General features: G+C 41.6%; 1 protein-coding gene across 5 annotated transcripts in view; it reads left to right on the top strand.

Moving 5' to 3' along the window:
* NAALADL2 (N-acetylated alpha-linked acidic dipeptidase like 2) overlaps positions 1-24,269 on the top strand; it is a 1,725,756-nt gene that overhangs the window by 167,412 nt on the left and 1,534,075 nt on the right. The window contains exon 2 of one of the 5 annotated variants that reach the window (XM_073674926.1): positions 10,822-11,004. The exons of the other annotated variants lie outside the window; for them this stretch is intronic. The gene's annotated coding sequence lies outside the window, so the exon portion shown is untranslated. The remainder of the gene's footprint in view (positions 1-10,821; positions 11,005-24,269) is intronic. 5 annotated transcript variants of the gene reach the window in all.

Here is a 24,269-nt window from a genome sequence, read left to right on the forward strand (position 1 = left end):
GATCACGTCTGATGAGATGACCACAGTTTTAGGCAGTGCCCTGGGAGTCAGAGTTGCTTCCAGGGTTTTTCCCCATGCTGTTCCCATGTCTTTTCAGCACTGTATGAATATGTCTGAACATGTCTCACATACCATATGGCCAGAAAAGGTAGCAAAATGTTAATGACATTTCCTGGTGAATGCATTATTCACCGTTGAAAGCAATGCAAAAGTGCATCAAAAACACTACGTGTGACCATAGCCCAAGGTGTGGAAGAGCATTTTTAGTTTTGTATATTTATTTTGCCTTCTATACAAGTCATTACCCTGGAAAGGATGTTCCTTAACATTTTTCTCAGAAAAATCCATTTTGGTTTCGTTTTTGTATGTTTTATTGTGAGTCTGTAAACGTGGTGCAATACCTCTGACAACATTGTTGACAGCAGTGACCTGGGAGTCAGAAATGCTTCCAGGAGTCTTCCTCATGCTGTTCCCATGTCATTTGAGCACTGTTCCCATAGATTTGGGCAATTTTTAGGCCCTCTGCAGGCCACCGTGGGGGAGGGGCACCGGAAAAATGCTCGACTTTTCCATAGACTTACATTAGGCTCCTTGCTGGGACCGAGCACTCGAATATTTCAATTTGCTGGACCCGAGCAACGAGTACCCGAGCATGTTAGTGCTCGCTCATCACTAATCATTACAAACACTTCTGGAATATATCTCATAGCAGTCAGTATGTAGAGGGTTCAGAGCTGATGGCACTGTTAGATGAGTTCTGGAAGTGTTTGTGATTATAAATAGCTCAGTTGTATCTCTACACTGTGTAGATATACAGCTGTGTAGCTGCAATTATTTATCATTACAAACACATCTAGGTATCACCTCACAGTGCTGTCAACTCTGACCCATCCTCTACTCTGATTACCCATATGATGAGATCTGGAACTATTTGTAGAGATGCTTAGCTCTGAGGTATCATTACACAGAAGCTAAAATGAGCAGTAAGAAGATGAGGATGTGTTCTTTTCTCTTTCATGCTGCTACCTGCTTATGACTGGTGAACCTTATGCAGAGGAAAAGGAACACACACCCCCAGAAACAAATCTCTTGAAGCACACAGAAAAAATATAACACAAATGATAACCTAAACATTACAAACTAATATTTCTGTAATGGAGAGGAGAAATTAAAGAGAACTACATTTCACTAAGCTCTGTAGTCACTATTCATGATTTGGCAGACCTGCTCAAACTGATGAATGGTACTTTTTAAACATTAATAATAATAATCTTTTTATTTATATAGCACCAACATATTCTGCAGAGCTTTAAAATTTAGACAATTTACAGACATTATTGGCACTGTCCACAATGTGGCTCACAATCTACATTCCCTATCAGTATGTCTTTGAAGTGTGTGAGGAAACCGGGGAAACCCACGCAAAAACAGAGAAAACATGAAAACTCCTTGCAGATGTTGTCCTTGCTAGGATTTTTACTCAGGACCCCAGTGTTGCAAGGCTGCAGTGCTACCCACTGAGCCACCATGCTGCCCTATAGTTCGAATGCAACATACATTGTTATATATGACAAAATTCACTTCACTGTGATTAAAAACATTGTTTTTCTTGACTTTTATTAGCCAATGCAATACATAAAACTTAAATACAGTGGTGGCCAAAAGTAATGGCACCCCTGCAATTCTGTCAGATAATACTCAGTTTCTTCCTGAAAATGATTGCAATCACAAATTCTTTGGTATTATTATCTTCATTTAATTTGTCTTCAATGATCAACACAAAAAGAATTGTCCTAAAGCCAAATTGGATATAATTCCACACCAAACCTAAAAAAGGGGGTGGACAAAAGTATTGGCACTGTTTGAAAAATCATGTGATGCTTCTCTAATTCGTGTAATTAACAGCACCTGTAACTTACCTGTGGCATCTAACAGGTGTTGTCAATAACTAAATCACACTTGCAGCCAGTTAACAGGGATTAAAGTTGACTCAACCTCTGTCCTGTGTCCTTGTGTGTACCACATTGAGCATGGAAAAAAGTGGGCCAGACAAAAGTATTGGCACCCTCAGCCTAATACTTGGTTGCCCAACCTTTAGCCAAAATAACTGCGAACAACCGCTTCCGGTAACCATCAATGAGTTTCATACAATGCTCTGCTGGAATTGTAGACCATTCTTCTTTGGCAAACTGCTCCAGGTCCCTGATAATTGAAGGGTGCCTTCTCCAAACTGCTATTTTGAGATCTCTCCACAGGTGTTCTATGGGATTCAGGTCTGGACTCATTGCTGGCCACCTTAAGTCTCCAGTGCTTTCTCTCAAACCATTTTATAGTGCTTTTGGAAGTGTGTTTTGGGTCATTGTCCTGCTGGAAGACCCATGACCTCTGAGGGAGACCCAGCTTTCTCACACTGGGCCCTACATTATGCTGCAAAATTTGTTGGTAGTCTTCAGATTTCATAATGCCATGCACTCGGTCAAGCAGTCCAGTGCCAGAGGCAGCAAAGCAACCCCAAAACATCAGGGAACCTCCGCCATGTTTGACTGTAGGGACCGTGTTCTTTTCTTTGAATGCCTCTTTTTTTTTTCCTGTACACTCTATGTTGATGTTTTTTCCCAAAAAGCTCTACTTTTGCCTCATCTGACCAGAGAACATTCTTCCAAAATGTTTTCGGCTTTCTTAGGTAAGTTTTGGCAAACTCCAGCCTGGCTTTTTTATGTCTCGGGGTAAGAAGTGGGGTCTTCCTGGGTATCCTACCATACAGTCCCTTTTCATTCAGACGCCGACGGATAGTACGGGTTGACACTGTTCTACTCTCGGACTGCAGGGCAGCTTGAACTTGTTTGGATGTTAGTCGAGGTTCTTTATCCACCATCCGCACAATCTTGCGTTGAAATCTCTCATCAATTTTTCTTTTCCGTCCACATCTAGGGAGGTTAGCCACAGTGCCATGGGCTTTAAACTTCTTGATGACACTGCGCACGGAAGACACAGGAACATTCAGGTCTTTGGAGATGGACTTGTAGCCTTGAGATTGCTCATGCTTCCTCACAATTTGGTTTCTCAAGTCCTCAGACAGTTCCTTGGTCTTCCTTCTTTTCTCCATGCTCAATGTGGTACACACAAGGACACAGGACAGAGGTTGAGTCAACTTTAATCCATGTTAACTGGCTGCAAGTGTGATTTAGTTATTGCCAACACCTGTTAGGTGCCACAGGTAAGTTACAGGTGCTGTTAATTACCCAAATTAGAGAAGCATCACATGATTTTTCAAACAGTGCCAATACTTTTGTCTACCCCCTTTTTTAGGTTTGATGTGGAATTATATCCAATTTGGCTTTAGGACAATTCTTTTTGTGTTATTTCATTGAAGACAAATTAAATGAAGATAATAATACCAAAGAATTTGTGATTGCAATCATTTTCAGGAAGAAACTGAGTATTATCTGACAGAATTGCAGGTGTGCCAATACTTTTGGCCTCCACTGTATACTGTATATATGCGTACATGTAAGGGAAACGTATTAGCATTTTCATGTTGTATTTGATTAGCATTACAGATTAGAGATGAACAGATCAATCAACAAAAGATTGAATTTGAGTGAAATTTCCTGAAATCTATGGTTCCACCCGAATTCAAGCCATCAGTGTTTTGATTCCTGAGAATCTGCAAAACAAAATGCTTGGTTGTCTTAGACACATGCTGCACACTTAGTGAGGGGGCTAATGGCACCAGCCATAGCAGCACAGTCTTCCCCATAATGCTCTGCAGCACATGATGTAGCACAGCCAATCAGGGGGTCTATCATAGGCAGCATATAACATAGGGACCGGCCAAGAAATGCCATTTTATGTCTGCAATGTTTAAGATAGTAGTACTCTGACCTCACAGTATAGAGAGGCCCAATGTGAGTCTGATGTAGTACTTCAATGCTTATGTATCAAATAGAAAATGGGTGTGATGGCCTCAGTATGTGACTAGAAATCCAAGTATCAAGTTACATATAGTGACAAAGTTAGAGGTAGTCCTCAAAGATGATTTCAGAGAATTAGGCAGGAAGCTCAAAGCAATGAACTTGAAGGTAGTATTTTCTGAAATAAGATAGGCAAATTAGAATTTATATTGAAAGAAAATGATTATATGGTGGGGATAACTGAGATATGGTATGAGGAGAGCTGTGACTGTGCTGTTAATTTACTGGGCTATTGTCTGTTTAGGAATGACCATATATATAAGCAAGGGGAAGGGGTTTAATATGTAAAATCATCCCTAAAACCCATCTTACATGATAATATATTGGAGGCTAATGAAAACGTACAGTCCCTGTGGGTGGAGATAAAGGGAGAGCGAAAGAATAATAAAATACTGAAAGGTGTTTGTTTTAAGTCTCCAAATAAAATGGAAGCAGCGGAGAATATCATCACAAAGCAAATAGATGAGGCAGTGAATCAGTGAGAAGTCTTTAATGTGGAGGACTTCAACTACCTTGATATAAATTGGGGAGCAGAAAATTGCATGTCCAGAGATGGAAACAGGTTTTTGACAACAATGAAAGACCATTACTAGTAATGAGCAAGCATGCTTTCCTCTATTCGGTACTCGCCAGAGCATGTCGGTGCTCGAGACGCTCAATGCTCGATGAGTAATTTTGAAATGCTCGGGCGGGAGCTCTAGTCCCCGCCCCTCATGTTTGCCGCAGTTTAGACAGCGAATTAACATGGGGGATTGCCTCCCATTCACTGTAATGCCGCAGCCTTGTTGGTTGTGGCATTACAGTGATTGGCTGGCCGCATAGAGTCATCGGGTCTATATAAGACATGGGACCTTATGCTCATCACAGTCTACCGGTCAAGCAGGCAGAGTAGGGAGAGGTGCTGCTGAGTGAGAGAGAGAATTGGCCTTTGCTTTAGTGAGATATCACACAGCATTACAAATCTACACTAACAGTCCTTCTAAGGACTAATTCTGATGCCTATCAATCCTGGTTATAGCAGGAGTTAGGCAGGCAGAGTTTGTGGAAAGCATATACAACAGAATAGGGTCCATTGCATGTTCTTTCTGCTGCTGTTACTCATATCCATAGCCCTAGATATCAGGGCTAATAACACAGGTCTACAAAAAAAAATATATTTTTTGTAATCATCGCAGTTGACCTTGTACTTTTCTGAGTAATTTTTTTGTTCTGATTTCAAAAATGTATATAGTTTTTCTGTAGCAGGTATAGTTTCCATGGAGCAGCATCATTATTATAAGGTATAGGAAATATACTGGCAACATTAAGAATACAGTAATCTACATATACGAAAAAAATGCTTGACCTTACAAAACAGTTTTTATTGAACCAAAATAATTTCACATGCAAAATATGAGCAAAAATTAAGAGTGATTGACATTAGACTGTCATTGATACGATTTTTCAGGGTTGTCCCTATATAACATCCAACAGTAATCTGCCATCATTGAGTCATTCCAAAAACCCTGGTAGCTGTGTTCCATTACTTTTAATGTCCTGGTGAAACAGCTCACATTGTTCATCGCTTACGTCCCCAAGATTTGGAGGGAAGAAATCTAAATGTGAATGCAAAAAGTGCATTTTCAGAGACATGCGACATCCAAGACACTGATATGCATTTAGCAGTTCCTCAACACCTTCAACATATTCTGGAGATTTATTTTTTCCTAAGAAGTTTTCACAGATTCACTTGAAGCTTTTCCAAGCTCTCAATAACTTATCATTTAGAGTTTCTTCAAACACATCATCTCTCATAAGCTCTCTGATGTGAGGACCAACAAATACCCCTTCCTTCAGTTGTGCTGGTGAAATGCTGGAGAATTTTTGTGAAATGTACTGGAACCCTTGTGAATTTGTGTTTGCCATGGCTTTCATAAAGTTTTTAATCAATGCCAACTTTATATATAGTGGAGCAAGAAAGATTTTTGTTGGAGCAACTAAAGGATTATGCTGTACATTGTGTCTAACTGGAGCATAAATGTTTCTCTGTCCCCAATCACGTCAAACATAATGCTCTACTATATTTCTACTGTCCCATAAATACAAGAAGCAACAATATTTTGTGAAGCCTACTTGCATTTCCATTAGCAGACTAATCACTTTCAAATCTCCAGTGATATTCCACTGATGATACTGATATTGTATAGCTTCCAAAACGACTGACAGATTTTCATAACTTTCCTTTAGATGACATGATTACTTTGAAATGTCCACAAACCATGTGTTTGTGTGGCAAACATCATACGCTCTGCTATACGTCAGCTACTACGTTAGTGGTGGTGAACTACAGCAGTTTTCAAAGTAAAAAATGGTTGTTTTTTTCTGTTGCTGGACAGATTCCAAAAAATATTTTTTTCTGTCGCAAACGTGTTACACTCTGCTACAAGCCACCTAGTCCTTTTAGTGGCTGTGAAATTCGGCTGTATCAAGAGCTTGAGCCGAGTTAAAAATGCCATACTTAAAATATAGTGTGATATCTGACACGTTTCCAAAAATTTCTGTACTACTATGGCATTCATATGGGATCACATCTGATGGTCACGGTTTCATGCAGTCGCCTAATAGTATGGTATTTTGTCAGAGACCAACTGAAAATTGGTTTGAACACATAACTGCCATACTTTAAATGTACTGTGATATCTGACACGTTCCCAAAAATTTCTGTATTATTACGGCAGTCATATGGGATCTCGTCGGATCATTGAAAAAAGTTTCTCTGCTTCCACAATACAGTAATGCGAATAAAATCAGAAAAATCTTTCTGTATTCTGATAACAAGCAAATGGAGCAGTAAAATGGTGCCCTCTGGATTGCTTTATACGCAAATAATCAGTATTAAAAGCAGAAAAAAAAATTAGCTTGGATATGTAGGACTATATGGATATCTGTAACTTCAGCAGCAGACAGAACTTTCAATGGACCCTCTCATGCTGTATACGTTGCCACAAACCCTGCCTGCCTAACTCCTGCTATCACCACTTAATATATGCAGCTGGATTAGTCCTCAGAAGGATGGTTAATTCAGATGGATATGTATCCTTGTGTGGAATACCTATATCTAACTACTGTATTACACCAACAATTCTATCCCTATCTCAGCAGCATCTCTCCCTACTCTGCCTGATTCTGGGTTAGACTGTGAAGAGCATAGGGCCACCAGGTCTTATATAGACCTGATGACGCCATGCAGCCGGCCAATCACTGTAAAACCACAACCAACATGGCTACGGCATTGCAGTGCATGGCAAGCAATCCCTGCATGTTCATTGGCTCTCTGAAGAGCGCCAAATATGCAGGGCGGAGACCCGAGCTCCCTCTCAAGTAACCCGGAAATGCTCGCCAAGCATGTCAAGCAGTAAGATGCTCGGGCAAGTACCGAGCAGTGGCGAGCACTTTTGCTCATCACTGTTAAGTATGTATTTGAAACTATATTCAGCATTGCATATTGTTTCAGTTTATACAATGCTCTAATTATTCGCATCATCTCTAATTAGCTGTTGTTGTTCAGCATATGTAGCCTGAAGATTCCTGTGCATGCTGTGATCCCACAGTTTATACAGATATTTTATTCTTAAGCATGAACAAAATCCAGTTAGTGCTCATTGCAATCAATATTATAATACAAGTTTATTTGAGAAGGGCTATGGTGTATCATTGTGTGTATTGTATATATACACTCTTCAACATTGCAATTGCAAAACCAAGAAGAAAAAGTTTTGGATTTATGGAAATTGTATTATAAATATGTCTATGGAAGATAAGTTCAGAGAAGCTTCAAGCCATGGTAGATTACTCAGCCGATGCAGGTTGCTCACTGTAGCAGGATCAACTTGTGGCCTGGCATTGTCGTGTTGAAAATTTGGAACCTTTTGATACTTTGGTGAAATTGCCAAATCAATATAATGTCGAGCTGTTAGTGTACATAAAATGAAGACTTGATGGTGCGGCTACCATACACTATCACCCCAAACAATATTACTAGTAATGGGACCGGTGTGACATCTTCAGTTGAAGGTCTCATCGTTAAACCCCCGCCACCACTCTCAAAATCTATCATGCCTCAATGAAGGGAGGATTGTAGGTCTACCTTATTCAATGGTGAATCCCTCTTTTGTCCTATTATTAACAGGGGATTGGCATTATAGGTGGTAGGTGCCACATTTTTCAATTCATATATTTACAGTCTGAGTGCCAGTAATGCACCCAATAATTATTATCTGACTATTTGCCAGATTTTCCCTGTCAGTTTGACTAGCATTAAAGTTCTATGTCCCTTATTATGCTTTGGTGGCTCTGCAGACTATAAAGTGTAAAAAACATAAGATGTAAAATTAACAAAAAAACGTACTCGCTATATTGCTCACCTCTCTGGACGCTCCCACTACTACCTGTCCTCTGACCAGTCCTCTGAGCCTCCATCTCATCACATCTGTGACCACAAACTCTATGCTGGGGCATCCAGCAGGGAGTAAGCCCCCAAGGTAACTACGAATGTGCAGTGATCTCTGAGGCCTGTGGCTGGAATTGTGACCCGGTGTTAACTCTAGGCAGTGCAGTTAATAGCTTGAGTGCAGCCTGAATCCCTGGCCTAAACTGAACACCAAGCTGGATGTGCAACACAATACAGGTGCAGGAGGACCAGACAGTGAGCATAGAGCTGCATCAGCGGAGAGGTATGTGATTTTTTTTTTTAACCTTTTGCTGCCTCTCAATTGTTCATCAAGATGGTAGCCATAGCTGGCCACTATTTTGCTGTATTTAAACTGAGCAATTTACTACAAAAAAATCCTTAAAGGGGTTTTCCCACGAACAAAATTAATTTTAATCAATAATAATAAGTTCCACAATTGAATGTATTTAAATAAAATGTTCCTGTGCTGAGTTAATTTTATAAATGTGAAATAGATAAAGCAGAAAAATCCAGCTCACAGATAAAGTCCAAAAAGTGCTTTTTATTTTCCAAGGTATATGAAGCAAAGATTTTAATTGTGTGTTCACAAAAAAGAGAATGCAGGCATCTTTTGATGCATTTTGAGCGGCAAGCGCTCTTTGTCAAGGCTCTTGACGAAAAGCACTTGCCGCTCTGAATACATCAGAATGTACCTTGGAAAATAAAATGCACTTTTTTGGACTTTATCTGTGAGCTGGATTTTTCTTCTTTCTCTACTGGATGTTGCGCCCTGCCCAGGTGCCATCCGTACTCCAGAAGTGTTGAAATGCAGGTGGTGAGCTGGATTTACTTCTGTGACATATAAATGTGCCCCTGTTGTGTACTGTGTAATGGCTGTTTCTGACAGTCTATGGACCATGGTATGATCATAGCACAGCTCCTGGGCAGGGGATGAAGGAAAGGAGTATACAGACATTACAGCACGGGATCACAGATGATTATTTATTTGAAGTAAAACATTGTTTACAAATAGGGAGTGAAATGTTTTACCTCACAAAAATAGCTGTGTTCCCCTGCTGTAATGTCTGTATACTCTTTTTCTACCCCCCATGCCCAGGAGATGTGGTATGATATTTTATTTAAATACAAAATACAATACATTTTTTACTCCTTTTTTTTTTTTTTGTTCCTTTTTAGTTGCGATTTTTTTCCCCTCATTTATTTGGGTGCAAAAAAAGCTACAAAAATTATAAAATAATTGAAACGCTGCGGACTTGAAAAAAAAGCTTTGATGGTTCAAGTCCTCCAGGAAAAAATAAGCAGCATGTGCTTGAGATTTCAGAAATCTCATTCACTTTGCTGATACAGAAAAATGCCATGTAAGAAAAATGTGGCAAAAACACAGCAAGTAAACAAGCCCTGAAAGTTAGACATTAACGAATACAATTAATGATTGGAATGAAGCATCAACACATTGATGTAATGTATCTGCGTGTATTTTAGAAACCACTTGTTCCATAGAGAAGCTATTAAAGTAATGTTTCCTTGAAGGCTCCTGTACATTTATTTTAAGTGTCTTTAGTTTAGATCTTGGTGACTAAGTAGATGACATACTGATGACATTTATACCACTTACTGTTCATTAGCATTGCTTGCTTATTCAGTTGAACGAATTTGTGTTGAGGTGCAGAAAGAAGACTCAAAGTCAGCATATATGGTTAAATATATGTATTATTTAACATGGTGCATAGCAGACCTTCTCTTTTGTGGAAAATGGAAACCTAGTGTAACTTCATATAAAACAGACAAATGTATTTTTTGTCTTTAGAATTCAACCCCTGTTATAAAAATACAAAAGTAAATCCCATTACTTTGATGATCTAGAGGTTTATAGGTCTTGAAACCTGAAAGGTAAACCTGTTGTTTCCTGTTTTATTTCTGATGATTTTATCCATGTCATCTGCAAAAAATAATCAATGTTCTATGGAAAATAATGAACAGACCTTTGACACCTGCCATTATAATAAATGTATTTGTTGAAGAGAATAAAGTGTAAATCTTAAAGGTAATAGGCTTAAATTATAAACCATATGATTAAGAGACTAATAAGGATCAGAGCATGAATGGCCAAGTAGAATATCTTAATAGGTAATTGATACAAATATAAACAGTATGCATATTAAACACAAATTAATACATCAGTAACGATTACATTTGAAGCATATGTCACTAAATTTCATAATTCAGACAGGATATATTACAAATGCGTTAGCATATAAATGGATGTACCAGAACGTCCATACTGGGGTCTGTATATGTGTGGGGCTCACTTCATGCACTGTAGATGCTGTGTTCCAAAAACTGGACGTGTCTGTAACATAAGCCGGTTACTCTAATCAATACTGTTTAACCATTTAGATACCGCTCTCAGTCTGACTGTGACATTTTAATGAAGCGGTCACCAATGCGAATACACCGACTTTCATAGTCCGACCTTGATTGCGTACCAATGGATTACTACGGCAGCCAGGAACCTGCTGAAAGCCCCCATGAATCATACTTTGTGAAACCCAGCCTCTGGCTGTGTAGAAGGCAGTGCAGGTATGTAAGTGACCATGATATACTTTAGAAATGCAGTATTAAGAAAAGGAAACCGGAAAGTCACAAGTTTGAGGAAAAAAAGTAAAAAAAAAAAAAAAAAAACATTTGAATTATCACTTTTCCCCATTGGAAAAAAAAAAATAACCGTGTGTGTGTGTGTATATATATATATATATATATATATATATATATATATATATATATATATATATATATATAATATACAGTGCAGACCAAAAGTTTGGACACACCTTCTCATTTAAAGATTTTTCTGTATTTTCATGACTATGAAAATTGTACATTCACACAGAAGGCATCAAAACTATGAATTAACACATGTGGAATTATATACTTAACAAAAAAGTGTGAAACAACTGAAAATAGGTTTTATATTCAAGGTTCTTAAAGGTAGCCACCTTTTGCTTTGATGACTGCTTTGCACACTCTTGGCATTTACTTGATGAGCTTCAAGAGGTGGTCACCAGAAATGGTTTTCACTTCACAGGTGTGCCCTGTCAGGTTTAATAAGTGGGATTTCTTGCCTTATAAATGGGGTTGGGACCATCAGTTGTGTTGTGCATTAGTCTGGTGGATACACAGCTGATAGTCCTACTGAATAGACTGTTAGAATTTGTATTATGGCAAGAAAAAAGCAGCTAACAGTCTATTCAGTAGGACTATCAGCTGTGTATCCACCAGACTAATGCACAACACAACTGATGGTCCCAACCCCATTTATAAGGCAAGAAATCCCACTTATTAAACCTGACAGGGCACACCTGTGAAGTGAAAACCGTTTTCGGTGACTACCTCTTGAAGCTCATCAAGAAAATTTTTCCACATTATACTGAGAAATGTGAAAAAAAAATCTGTCACTAAGGCTGTGTGCCCACGATGTGTTTTTCAAGCCTTTTTGCTGAGGAATTTCTGCTGCGGAAACGCTTGAAAAACGTTTGGTAATACGTGCCCCATGGTCCCCAATGACAATCCGCATTTTCCGCAGCGGATTTTATGTGCGGAAAAATCCGCAGCATATCCATTATTTGTGAATTTATGTATGCTTAATTACCTACTCAATGCATTAGAAAAATGCATGGCAGATCCGCATGTCAAAAAAGCTTTAAAAATGCGTGTTAAAATCCACACGCATTTTTACTGGCAAGGGCATGCAGAAATCAAGCGGAATTTTTCCGCTTCATTTCTGCATCGTGGGCACATAGCCTAAAAACTACAGATCATTTAACAAAAAATTAAATAAGCCCTGATGTGGCTTTGACAGAAAAAAAAGATATGGTGCTTGGAAGAAAAGAAAAAAGTAAAATCAAAATAAAAAAATGACAAATCGCCTGGTCTTAAAGGGTTAAAAAGATTCCTTACAGCTGATGAAGCTGGACTATTTAACTCTGAAAACATGTCAGATTTACTAAGTAGGTTTAATCACAATTTGTCCATCTAGACTGAAATCTCCTCAATGTCTCTCCTTAAATAATCTTCCACTCGTGAGCTTTCACATTTTGGGCTCATAAAATGCTAATTTACAGCAATTTTATAATTGATTTTGAAATTAAATGCACTAGCTCCATCAGGTCTGTGATAGATTTGTTATAAAAAAATATTAAGAATAAAACAAGGTTTTTTACTATATTGTAAGTAACTAAACTACAAGAGGCAGCTGGGGAAATATAATTATGTCTAAATTTTTTGCAATCTATAGATTCTATTACAGTATCCAATATCTATTTCACATTTGCAGGGCAGCACGGTGGTTAACACTGCAGGTTTGCAGCGCTGGGGTCCTGGGTTCAAATCCCACCAAGGACAACATCTGCAAGGAGTTTGTATGTTCTCCCCATGTTTACGTGAGTTTCCTCTGGGTTCTCCAGTTTCCTCCCACACTCCAAAGACATACTGATAGGGAATGTAGATTGTGAGCCCCAATGGGGACAGTGCAGATAATGTCTGTGAAGCGCTGTGGAATTAATGGCGCTATATAAGTGATTCAAATAAATAATTCAATTTGCAGGCACTACTGTATGTCCCAGATTGTGTTGAGAGGAACTGGTGGTCATGTGCCTTGGTGCTAGGTGTTGAGGGTCTGCCAAGAAGCCAAAATGTTCTTGCTGGGGATACTTACATTAAAGGAGTATTCTCATGTTATTAAAGAGAACCTGTTACTAATTAAATTGCAGTCCAATCTTCAGGCATCATAATATAGAGCAGAGTGATATATAGTTTTGCGATTAAAGATTCAGTATAATCTGTTTTCTTCACTTAATCCTTTGCTCTTTATGGGATTTTTGGTGGGTGGTCCCATCAGTGATTGACAGCTATCTCTTCATGCTTACTTATACAAAGGAAGATGTCAATCACTGATGGGGCTACCCATTGTATTCTGCAATAAAATAGTATTGCAGTATATAGCATAATTGATGGATGATTGCAGGTTCAAGTCCCCGAAGACTACAACATAATTTAAAAAAAAAAACATAGTTGCCATTTCCATGCCCATGAAAATCTGATCTTTATCAACCGTGTTAATTCATTTTGTATGTTTTAAAATCCTTGACAAAAAAAATACCACTTTCTATCTAGTCTATGAAAAAACTAACCACACTCAAATGCTCTAGACTTACATTGACAATTTTGATCCGACACTCGGATCAATATCGGACATTTCTCCACAATTTTGCACTCGGTCAGTGGAAAAAAGCAGATATGTGAACATCCCTATAAACTATACTAGTTTTCTCAGATAGGCCTCATACCCATGGATTAAACTTGTGCACGAAAATGGACATCTAAGCGAGAATTTACTCTTTAGTAGAAAGAAGTGAAAAAGTATCAGATATCATATTAACCTACAGTTGTTGTGGGGATAAAAAAATAAGACCTTCTGTAGATTTATGCATACTAAATTTTGTGTCTGGAAAATAGATTAGGATTTTTTTATTTATTTTTTTCAGTGCATATACTTTATATTTATTTCAAAATGGCAAATAGTTTACTCCAGTACTGCACAAAATATTGCATCTGCTTTTTTTAACAAATGTGGCTCAAAATGAGAGAAAGTGAAGTTTTTTTGATTATTGCTTTGAAATGTATTTTATGCATCCAACCCCATTCTGTAAATGGAATTCATTTTCTGTTACGCTTCACATTCTTTTGCTGCTGAATATATAGGGTCAATTTGAATATCATCTTCCTCATAGAACTAAAATTTCTTTCTTAAAAGCTGATCAAAGTAAGAGGTAGAAGCAGTATAGTATGACTGTTTTTATATTCACAAAAATGCTTTCAGGGACAACACATGTCATCTTTCATTGTACGTATCTGATGAAAATAACATTTAGTAAGAAGAAATGCTGCTTCTTTCATCTTATTTTAGAGCATTTTGTCAAATTTCTACCATAAACATATAATTACTAGAATAATGCATGTGCTGTAACTTATTATAAGGAACTGAATACAGCTTTAAGTCATAGTTATGGAAAATAATTTACTACAGGCAATTGTGGAAATTTTATATATATTTTCTATTGTGCGAAAAAAGTCTTCATTTTTGTTAATATCTCCTCATAAAATTTCTTGTTGTACCTCATTTAGAGGCTGATGTTGAGAATCATATGATCTTATTCAAGTTGTTGCTTACAAACTTTGATCCATCTTTTGATTCATCATGCCCCTGCAGCTCAAGCAAATAGTATGGCGTTAGTATTGAGGACTGGAGTTAGAGAACACTGCCCTAGGGGACATATAAATGTGATCTCTTGGTTGCCAGTATAATACACTGCAGTGTATTGTGCAAAAGACAATCTCCTGTGAAGTCCAGCCACAGGCAGGACTTAATTTGAGATTTCACATGACAGACTTGAAGGCCTTTGGAAGACCCCAAGTTTAGATTACGACTAGTGTTGAGTGAGCATGCTCGACACTGCTCGTTATTCGCCCGAGCATCACGCTACTCGGGATGTTCTGCAAGCACCGAGCATTTCCGGGTTACTCGGGCGGGAGCTCGGGTCTCCGCCCTGCACGTTTGGCGCTCTGTACAGAGCCAATGAACATGCAGGGACTGCCAGTCACAGTAATGCCGCAGCCATGTTGTTTGTGGGCATTACAGTGATTGGCTGGCCACACAGCGTCACCTCGAGTATTTAAAACTGGGCGCCGACATCTTGGACACAGTCACTCCGGATCAGCCAGTGTAGGGTCAGTGCTGCTGAGTTAGAGATATATAGTGCGAAATAGGTAGTGTAGGGTCTCTAAAGCCTGCCAAATCAAACAAACAGTCCTTCTCAGGACTAATATCCATCCCAGATATTAGGCAGGCAGGCAGGCTGTATAGGAGACACAGTGGCTATACCAGCAAACGCTGCATTACAGTCCTGTGTGCTCCTGTTGGTCAAATTACTAGACCTATCACCCTGGTCTCAGGGGCCAGGATTTTTTTTTTTTTTTTCATCTAAATATTGTATTTTTTTTTTCCTCAGTCAGACTGTCCAAATACACATCTTATTAACCTTTTGGTATTCCCCCCCCCCCCCCAAAAAAAAAATTAAAAATAAAATTGAGTGTGCCTATGACTGTTCAGACTCCAATATATCTATTTAAAAAAAGTGTGGTACACGCCAGTAAATTAGAACTGTGGTTTTGCAGTTCCACGGTTCAAATGTCTGTATTATACAGCTTTTGGCCTGTTTTACGTAAAAAAAAAAACAGTAATAGTGTCTCCCTGTCTGTTCAGTCACAAATATATCTGTTTAAAAAATTCTGGTGTGGGCCAAAGAAATAGAACTGTGGTTTTCCTCTTCCACGGTTCTAATCTCCATTTTATTACCCTTTTTCCATTGATAGTGCGAGTGTAAGCTATTTTACTTAATTTACAATGGGCAAGGGACGTGGAACTGGACGTTCTGGTGATGGTGCGTGTAGAGGACGGGGCCGTGGCCAAGGTGAAAATGTGCCACAACTAGAAATGAGCATTGTTCGACTCGAACTGTTCGCCAATCTCAAATTCGAGCTGTTTTGGGCGGTGTTCGAGCCGTTCGGCGAACACGAACGATTTGAGAAAAATTCGGCTGTTCGAGGTTATGTTCGATAACTGTTCGTGCACCAAAATCATAACTGGATTTTTTCTCAGTAATGATGAAAATTAATGTTAATATGCAGTTTGAGTGTACAGCGGGGTGGGGGGAGGGGCAGGGGATGGATCTCTGCAGGAATAATGAAGATCTCCATTTTTTCTTCTCTTTCCCGCATTTACAGTGGGGAGGTGCAATCTGTCAGCCTATCAGCAGCGCACACACGGAGCGAAGTGCTTTTTTTCACACAAGCAAGGGCATGTGTCATTGGCAGTGTATGTCACATGTCCTTGCCCTATAAGACCAAGCCATTTTCCCCGTCGCCACCATTTTCTCACTGCTGCAGCTGCGTGTTAGACGGCACCGCTGTTGCTGTGTGCGCTATACCTTGTTAATTTCAAGCCAATTTTCGCACAAATATACAGATAGCTTGGGAGTAGGGAATAGTTGTGATTGCAGTCCTTTTAAGGACTAGGTTACAGCATTTCCTACGACTTTTATCAGGCAGGTCTGTGCTCTTAAATAGATAGGTTGTGGGAGTAAAGACTAATTGTAATTGCAGTCCTTTTCAGGACTAGGTTACATCAGTTCCTATCAGTTTTTGCCAGGCAGGTCTGTGCCAGTGCTGTGCAAGTTTTTTTCACAGTATTTGGCTGAATCTAGCAAAGCTAATCCTTTTTGACCTATTGCAGAGTGTGTTAGTCAGTGGAGTAGCCTATCTGTGTTGCAAGCTACACCACCTGTGTATAGAATACCAATTTTTTTACTGCACCTAGTGAAGTAAAATCTTTTGGGCATAGCATCATTCTATTAGTCCATCTATACTGACCTCCATCAGGTTGCAAACTGAATATAATTTTTTTCTGCATCTAGCTCTGAAAAAATATTTGGCCTTCTAGCAGTGTGTGGGACTTGTTCTATTAGTCCATCTATACTGACCTCCATCACGTTGCAAATTCAAAATAATTTTTTGTCTGCATCTAGCTCTGAAAAAATATTTGGCCTTCTAGCAGTGTGTGGGACTTTCTCTATTAGTCCATCTATACTGACCTCCATCAGGTTGCAAACTGAATATATTTTTTTTCTGCATCTACCTCTGAAAAAATATTTGGGCTTCTAGCTGTGTGTGGGACTTGTTCTATTCGTCCATCTATACTGACCTCCATCAGGTTGCAAACTAAATATAATTTTTTTCTGCATCTAGCTCTGAAAAAATATTTGGCCTTCTAGCAGTGTGTGGGACTTGTTCTATTAGTCCAACTATACTGACCTCCATCAGGTTGCAAATTCAAAATAATTTTTTGTCTGCATCTAGCTCTGAAAAAATATTTGGCCTTCTAGCAGTGTGTGGGACTTTCTCTATTAGTCCATCTATACTGACCTCCATCAGGTTGCAAATTGAATATAATTTTTTTCTGCATCTAACCCAGCCAATAGTTTTGGCCTAATACCACAGTTTTGCCACTCAGCTCTGCTCGGTTCCCATCCATTGTTTTTTTGTGCAAACAACTCCAGAGTTGTGAATTAGTTAACCACCAAAATGAGTGGAAAAAGGTCTGCTGCTGGTGGAAAGGGGAATAGGCGTGTTGGGAAGGGGAAAAAAGGTTGTGTCCGTGGGGTAGGTGTTAAAGCAACAGTAACATCTGCAGAAGAAAGACCATCTTCCAGCCAAACTAAAATGTCTACTTCTTTTAGCGGACAATGTGATAAGATCCCTTTCTTACGGCCACGCCAATCGCTACAAATTCCAGATGAGGCACAAAAACAGCAGGTGCTTCAACGGATATCAAGTGCTCCTTTAAGTGGGCTCTCCTCCACATCAACTTCAACATCACAAATACTCCAGTCCTCAAAGGTGTCACCCAAATCGCACTTGCTTCCTCACAGCTCCCAAATCTCCAGCTGCCCGTCTGAGTATGAGGTAGAACAGATGGTTCAGTCTGCAGAGCTGTTTACTCATACTATAGCCTGGGAATCAGAGGTCCACTCCAGCGTTTCTGTGAATCCAGACGAGGAAATGATCTGCACTGATGCCCAGAATCTTTATGAATCGGATCCAGGACCAGACGCAGAAGGTTCTGACCATAATGTAGACCCTCATTCCCAAACTGTAACTCCTGTTGGTGGAGACAATGAGGAAGACGATGATGAGACTCAAATACCTGATTGGAGCGACAACTTTAGTTTTTTGTCAGGGCAGGAACAGGTTGGCTCTGAGGACGACGGGTGTGATAACGCACAGGGTGATGATGATGAGGTTGGAGATCCTACTTACTGTCAACCCACAGTCAGCCAAGAGATGAGGTCAGCAGAGGAGGTGGAGGAGGATGCTAGTGACGACGAGGTCATGTTGCGCCTTCCTGGTCAGAGACGTAGTACTGGAAGCATGTCAACAACTGCATCCTCAAACACAACTCTGCCTCTCACCACAAGTCGTGCATAGCCTGGGCATTTTTTCAGATCGATAAAGATGACCCAACTCGTGTTATCTGTAACATTTGTCAGGAAAGCTAAGTAGAGGCCAAAAAATACATAGTTTGAGTACTTCATGCATGAACCGGCACATGGACATGAAGCATAAGTTGCAGTGGGAAGCTCACTGTGCTACAATGCGGCCTAGCCAGCCGGGCCAACCATCGTCTGCCATATCTTGTGCATCCGCGGCCTCTTCATCCTCTGTTACTGGGGGGACAGCAGTCACACCTGTTTTAGGGCGCAGACCTGCCACCTCTTTACCCACAACAGCCAGCGTGATAGTCAGGTCATCATTTTCTTTGGAGGTGGTAACACCAGCTGGTGTTGAGCGCTGTCCGACATCGATAGCACCACCTTTGGATCAAGGCAACCTAACATGTCCGCCTGCATCTTCCTCACAGACCGGCAGTTTGCCGGGGACACCCTTATCAACCCCGTCTAAGCACAATAGCCAGCCCTCGGTCCCTCAGATGTGGACAAGTAAAAGACCATTTCGTCCTAGCCATGAGAAAGCTAAGAGGTTGAATTTCACCATCTGCAAGCTTTTGGCTACAGAAATGCTGCCTTTCCGCCTGGTGGACACAGAGGATTTTTGAGACCTTATGTCCATCGCAGTGCCCCAGTACCAGATGCCCAGTCGGCACTACTTCTCAAAGAAAGGTGAGCCTGCGCTCCACCAGCATGTCGCACACAACATCACCGCTTCTTTGAGAAACTCTGTGTGTGACAGGGTGCATTTCACCACAGACACTTGGACGAGTAGGCATGGACAGGGGCGTTACATGTCGCTGACTGGGCACTGGGTAACTATGGTGACAGCAGGACAAGGGGCTGCTGTCCAAGTCTTGCCGTCCCCACGAGTTGTGCGTCAATCCTCTTTATCTCAAAGTTCCTCCACTGCTACTGCCTTCTCAACCTCCTCTCAGTCCTCCACCTGCACCCAAAGCCTGTCTGGTCATGCCACAAGCTTTCTAACTGCGCAGAAGGGATCCTGCACACCTCCTTACTATGCTGGCAGTAGGGCTCAACGTCATCAGACGGTTTTTACTTTGAAATGTTTGGGAAATATGAGTCACACAGCTGAGGAGTTGTGGTCAGCTCTGGAGAACCAATTTCATGAATGGTTGTCTCCACTGGACCTGAAACCAGGGAAGGCCGTGTGCGACAATGCTGCAAACTTGGGTGCGGCCCCCAATTTTTAGCCCACTATCCCGGACTAGATGGCCTTCTGCAGAGGGCACAGTCGCTGTGTGCTCACTTCCGCCGTTCGCATCCCGCAGCTCAGCGACTTACATCTCTACAGAAGTCGTTGGGCCTGCCACTTAACCGGCTAAAATGCGATGTGCCTACCCGGTGGAATTCAACTCTGCACATGTTGCAGCGACTGTGGCAGCACCGAAAAGCCCTGGTGCAATACTTTGTGACGTATAGCCTGGGCAAACGAGATGCAGAGGTGGGGCAAATCACGCTGGTGGAGTGGTCTCAGATCAGGGACCTATGCACCCTTCTGCACAGTTTTGAAATGGCGACGAAGATGTTTAGTGCTGACGATGCCATTATCAGCATGACTATTCCGGTGATTTACATGCTGAAGCACATGTTAAACAGAATTCGGAGTCAGGTGGTGGCACAAGAGGAGGTGGAGGAAGTAGAGGAGGAGGAGTTGTATGCGGAAGGGCTAACATCTGCAAATTCCAGACTTTCGGCAGCACCAAGGCGGCAGGCATGTGAGGGTGGGGGAGATGGTTTTACCAGGGCGCATGGTAGCAGCGAAACTAGTGAGAAAGGTGCAGGAGCCCAGGAGGACGAACTGATGGAAGACTCATCAGATGAGGGAGACCTTGATCACATTTCTGTTGTGCGAGGTTGGGGGGAGAGGACAGAGGAAGGAAGCATGATTGTTACCTCGCCACCAATACAACAGGGACTTGGTGCTCCTGGTTGCGCAACACACATGAGTGCCTTCTTGCTGCACTACCTGCAACATGACCCTCGAATTGTGAGAATTAGAAATAATCCTGACTACTGGGTTGCCACACTGTTAGATCCCCGGTACAAAAGTAAATTTGCAGAAATTATTCCTGCCATAGAAAGGGATGCACGCATGCAGGAGTATCAGCAGAGACTGTTGCAGAATCTTACATGTGCTTTTCCACAAAACACCAGTGGTGCACGTAGTGAATCTCACAGTTCCAACTTGCCAACCGTGGGACCGTCGAGTGTTCAGCACTCAAACCGTAACAGAACCACAGTATCTGCTGGTAACATCAATTTTGCGGAATCATTTCACCACTTTTTTAGCCCATCCTTTGCAAGGCCACAGGAGACAAGAAGTCTGACACATAGTCAACGCCTAGAGACGATGGTACAGGAGTATCTCCAAGTAAACATTGAAGCCATGACTGTGTCACTGGACCTTTGCTCTTTTTGGGCTTCCAATCTGGATAAATGGCCGGAGCTAGCCACTTACGCCTTGGAGATCTTGTCATGCCCCGCAGCCAGCTTTCTGTCTGAACGTGTGTTCAGCGCTGCTGGTGGTGTGCTGACAGATAAGCGCACGTGGCTCTCCACTGATAATGTAGACAGACTCACGTTCATAAAGATGAACAAATCATGGATCCGAAACGACTTTTCTATCCCTGTGTCATCCTGGGGAGAGTAAAAGCTTGATGATTGGTTAAAATCACCTCACCAACCGTTTTAAGCTTTCAAATTACTAATCATGTTTTTCTGTATCTTGGCTGGAAAATAATTTGGGCTTTGTAGCAGTGTGCAGCACTGATTCTATTAGGCCATCTATACTAAGATCCACCAGATTTAAAATTAATAATAATTTTTAGCTGCATATAGCCCTGAAAATAATTTTGGGGCTCCGAGATACGCAAGACACATAAGTGCCTTCCTGCTGCACTACCTGCAACATGACCCTCATATTGTCAGAATTCGAAGTAATCCTGACTACTGGGTTGCCACACTCTTAGATCCCCCAAACTTTTCGATCAACCTTTTCATTTTGATAGACCAAAAAAATGGTCATTTTTGAGATTATAAGCATTAGCAGGTTATTAGAAACTGAAATCAAACAGTTTTCAACTCAAAACTTTATTCTAGGTGATGTTACATTTTCACATAGGACCGCTTGTTCGAAAGGAGCTTCTGAACTCTCTCGTCCATTGAATTTGTCAGGTTTTGGATGGTTTCTGCTTCAATTGTTTTGCATGAGGACAGAATACCCTCCCAGAGCTGTTGCTTAGATGTGAACTGCCTCCCGCCATCATAGACACTCCTTTTGATGATGCTCCAGAGGTTCTGAATGGGGTAGAGGTCAGGGGAGCATGGGGGTCACACCATAAGTTTGTCCCCTTTTATGCCCATATCAGCCAGAGATGCAGATGTTTTATGTGCAGCATGAGATGGTGCATTATCATTCATAAAAATGATCTTGCTGTGGAATGCACGGTTCTTCTTCTTGAACCATGGCAGGAAGTGCTGTTTGAGAAACTCCACATACATTATGGAGTTCATCTTAACCCCTTCAGGGATCCTAAAGGGGCCGACAATCTCTCTCCCCATGATTCCAGCCCAAAACATTACTCCACCTCCTCCTTGTTGGCGCTGAAGCCGTGTTTGCGTGGGGTGTCCATCAACCAGCCATCCTCCACTCCATCCATCTGGACCATTGAGCGTTGCACGGCACTCATCCGTGAGCAAAACAGTTTTGAAATCAGTCTTCATGTAATGTTTGGCCCACTGGAGCCGTTTCTGCTTGTGTGAAGTGGATAGAGGAAGTCGACAGGATGGCGTATGCACAGCTGCAAACCTCTGAAGGACCCTGCATCTTGTTGTTCGGGGGACGTTGGAGGCACCAGCAGCTTCAAAAACTTGTCTGCTGCTATGACAAGGCTTTTTTGCCGCTGCTCTGTTAACCTGACGTAATTGCCTGTAGGAAAGAGTCCTCAATTTGCCCTTATCAGCACGCACACGTGTGTACTGTGAATCAGCTACATACTTCTTGATTGCCAAGACACTTCATCCTGATCATCGCACAATGTTGATTGTAGTCATGCCTTGACCTAAACACTCCACAATTTGTTGCTTCTCAGCAGCCGACACATCCTTTTTCTTTCCCATTTTGGCAGAAAATGTAGGCTGCTTAATAATGTGGGACAGCCTTCTTAAGTAGTCTTGCCTTTCATTGGACACACCTGCCAAACTAATTAGCACAGGTGTCTGCAATTGCTTACAGTGATATAAAGAGCCCTGACACACATCACCATCAATGAGTTTAACTGACAAACAAACAAATTCTTCCCTTATCACTCCTAAACACTTTTTGCATAATAATTTGGAACACCGTGTACATGTGCTTTTCCACAAAACACCAGTGGTTCACGTAGTGAATCTTACAGTTCTAACTTGCCAACCGTGGTCTGTATGGAGTTGTTCAATAAAGGGCCCAAAATTAAGATAACATAGATGGGAGAGGTCTCTATGAATAGGAATTCCTAAGTATTTGATACCCTGTGAGGGCCAGGCAAAGGGAAAGTTGGACTGAATGGAATCCTGTATGGATTTGGGGAGGGAGACATCGAGGGCCTCAGACTTCGCTGCATTGATTTTAAAATTTGACCATGTAACAAAGTGATCTATTTCAGCCATAACAGCATGGATGGATATATGTGATTGAGTGATATATACCAGGACATCATCAGCAAATAGAGAGCACTTGTACTCTGTGCCTCCCACCTCAATCCACCTAATATTGGGGTTATTTCGAATTGATGAGAGCAGGTGCTCCGTCACTAGGATGTATGAGAGGGGACAGAGGACATCCCTGCCTTGTCCCATTGGTGATTGTGAAAGGTGATGAAAATGTTCTAATGCACCCCCTGGGCCTTGGGACACCCGGAGCCGGACCCTTTTTGGTGGATGCTGGTGGTTGTAGTCTCCGTGGCGGCGACCCGGTTCCGTGGCTCAGGGCGGTCAAACCAGTGGCGGAACTATTTATGTGGTTTTGATGTTTAAATGTCCGACTACGCCACTCGTGGATTGTGGTCAGAGTGAACCGCCGCTGCAGGGCAGACCGCTGAGGCTGGTGTTGTGGGTGCATCAGAGCGTATCATAACTCCCCACGGGAGGAGTATAGCCTCAGGGCGGTGTATGCGGAGGATGGGGGTGATGGTGCAGGGCAGCAGCAGTAAAGACACGGAGTCAGTGATGCAGTCCAGGGCCTTTACTCACAGTTCTTATTATCCAGACCACGTCTGCAGGTAACGGCTGCCCACGTCATACTGTGCTCACCAGGTGAGGGGCTCAGACAACTCCCAGATAACTTTGGAGCGCTTCACAGGACCCCCTTTGTGTGTCCTTTGTCTGGCCTTTCTTACCAACCCTTCTGTCCGGCTGCCTCAGGCCTCCTCTTGGTAAACTTGGCGCCAGTTTCCCTGACCCTATGTGGTGCCTTCCTAGCGGGTGTAGCCACATAAAATGTCACAGCCTCCGGTTTCTAGCTGAGGGTCTTTTCCTGACTCCACTAGTTTCGGGGACCGGTCTCCCCCTTTGGCCTGACCCCTCCACGCAGGTGGATTCGGGCGTGCAGTGGCGACTCGCCCGTCCCCACCCCTGGGATCCCTTCGTTCCTCGTTCCTGGAGCCTTCTCCGCTCCTCTTCCTTCCTTCTCCCTCTTCCAGGCCTGGGCCCTCTGTTACTAGG

The sequence above is a fragment of the Phyllobates terribilis genome, unplaced genomic scaffold (assembly GCF_046119375.1).
Source record: "Phyllobates terribilis strain yellow unplaced genomic scaffold, ASM4611937v1 Scaffold_3__8_contigs__length_932513732, whole genome shotgun sequence".
In the NCBI taxonomy this organism is placed as follows: Eukaryota; Metazoa; Chordata; class Amphibia; order Anura; family Dendrobatidae; genus Phyllobates; species Phyllobates terribilis.